Below are 2,841 nucleotides of genomic sequence, written 5' to 3'. Positions count from 1 at the left end.
GGACGTCCGTCAAGACCTTGTCTATGCATACGGTTGGCCATCACGGCTTGTCCGACCAATTTTCAAGGTCAAACGAGCCCCGAAGCGCGCATACCCCCAATTTAGATGATTTTCGTGTGTTATAGCAAACCATTTTTTGGGTTATCCAGATTCCGACGTCAAAAATGCCAAACTTTTTTGTGAACGTCCGTCAAGACCTTGGATATGCAGCCGGTTGTCCCTCACGGCCTGTACGACCCATTTTGAAGGTCAAATGATCCCAAAAGCGAGCATACCCCCCATTTCGACTATTTTCGTGTGCTATAGCAAACCATTTTTTGGGTGATCCTTATTAAGACTTCAAAAATTCCAGATCCTTATTAAGACTTCAAAAATTCCAAAAAATTTTGTGGACGTCTGTCAATACCTTGTCTAGGCAGCCAGTTGGCCATCACAGGCAATCCGACCCATTTTCAAGGTCAAACAATCCTCGAAGCGCGCATACCCCACATTTAGACGATTTTCGTTTGCTATAGACAACCATTTTTTGGGTGATCCGATTTCGACGTCAAGAATACCAAAAACAATTGTGGACGTCCGTCCAGACCTTGGATATGCATCCAATTGCCTTCACGGCCAGTCCGACCAATTTTCAAGGTCAAACGAGCTCCGAAGCGCGCATGCCCTCCATTTAGATGATTTTCGTGTGCTATAGCAAATCATTTTTTGGGTTATCCGGATTCCGTCGTCAAAAATTCCAAACTTTTTTGTGGACGTCCTTCAAGACCTTGGATATGCAGCCGGTTGTCCCTCACGGCCAGTCTGAACCATTTTCAATGGCAAACAAGCCCTAAAGCGCGCATACCCCTATTTCGACGATTTTCATGTGCTATAGCAAACAATTTTTTGGGTGATCCGGATTCCAACGCCAAAAATGCCAAAAAAATTTTGTGAAGGTCCTTCAAAACATTGCTATGCAGCCGGTTGTTCATCACGGCATATCCGACCCATTTTCAAGGTGAAACGAGTCCCGAAGTGCGCATACTTCCCATTTAGACGATTTTCATGTGCTATAGCAAACCATTTTTTGGGTGATCAGAATTTTGACGTCAAAAAGGCCAAACAATTTTGTGGACGTACGTTAAGATCTTGTATATGCATCCAGTTGGCCCTTAGAGCCAGTCCGACCCATTTTGAAGGTCAAACGAGCCCCAAAGCGAGCATACCCCCCATTTCGACGATTTTCGTGCGTTATAGCAAACCTTTTTTTGGGTGATCCGGATCAAGACGTCGAAAATTCCAAATTTTTTTGTGGATGTCCGTCAAGACCTTGGCTATGCAGCCAGTTGGCCCTCACGCCCAGTCTGACCCATTTTGAAGGTCAAACGAGTCTCGAAGCGAGCATACCCCCTATTTCGACGATTTTGGTGTGCAATATAGCAAACCATTTTTTGGGTGATCTGGATTCCCACACCAAATATGCAAAAAAAATATTTGGACGTCCGTCAAGACCTTGGCTATGCATCCAGTTTGCCATCACGGCCAGTCTGACCCATTTTCAAGGTCAAACGAGCCCCAAAGCGCGCATATCCCCATTTCGACAATTTTTGTGTGCTATCGCAAACCATTTTTTGGGTGATCCGGATTCCGACGCCAAAAATGCCAAAAAATTTTGTGGAGGTCCTTCAAAACATTGCTATGCAGACGGTTGTCCATCACGGCATATCCGACCCATTTTCAAGGTGAAACGAGTCCCGAAGCGCGCATACCCCCCATTTAGACGATTTTCATGTGCTATAGCAAACCATTTTTTGGGTGATCCGGATTTTGACGTCAAAAAGGCTAAACATTTTTGTGGACGTGCGTCAAGATTTTGTCTATGCATCCAGTTGGCCCTTAGAGCCAGTACGACCCATTTTGAAGGTCAAACGAGCCCCAAAGCGAGCATACCCCCCCCCCCATTTCGACGATTTTCGTATGTTATAGCAAACCATTTTTCGGGTGATCCGGATTCCGAAGTCAAAAATGTCAAATTTTTTGTGGACGTCTGTCAATACCTTGTCTATGCAGTCGGTTGTCCCTCACGCCCAGTCCAACCCATTTTGAAGGTCAAACGAGCCCCGAAGCGAGCATACCCCATTTCAACGATTTTCGTGTGCAATAGCAAACCATTTTTTGGGTGATCCAGATTTTGACGTCAAAAATGCTAAATTTTTGTGTGGACGTCCATCAAGACCTTGGCTATGCATCTAATTGGTCATCATGGCCAGTCCGACCCATTTTCAAGGTTAAACGAGCCCTAAAGCGCATATTCCCCCATTTAGACTATTTTCGTGTGCTATAGCAAACCTTTTTTTGGGTGATCCGTATTCCGATGTAAAAAATGTCAAAAAATTTTGTGAACGTCCGTCTAGACCTTGGCTATGCATCCGGTTAGACCTCATGGCCAATTCAACCGATTTTCAAGGTCAAACAAGCCCTGAAGCGCGCATATCCACTATTTAGACGATTTTTGTGTTCTATAGCAAACCATTTTTAGGGTGATCCGGATTCCGACGTTAAAATTCCAAATTTTTTTGTGGACGTCCGTCAAGACCTTGTCTATGCAGCCAGTTGTCCATCACTTCCACTCCGAACCAATTTCAAGGTCAAACGAGCCACAAAGCGCGCATACCCCTATTTCGATGATTTTCATGTTCTATAGGAAATAATTTTTTGGGTGATTCGGATTTCGATGTCAAAAATGCCAAAAATTTTTGTGCAAGTCCTTCAAGACCTCGGTTGTGCAGCCGATTGGCCATCACGGCCAGTCTGACCCATTTTCAAGGTCAAACGAGCCCCGTAGCGCGCATACCCCCCCCC

Source organism: Solanum pennellii, chromosome 12 (assembly GCF_001406875.1).
Source record: "Solanum pennellii chromosome 12, SPENNV200".
NCBI lineage: Eukaryota > Viridiplantae > Streptophyta > Magnoliopsida > Solanales > Solanaceae > Solanum > Solanum pennellii.
The sequence above is the reverse complement of the archived record's forward strand: the minus strand, read 5'-3'. Positions refer to the sequence as shown.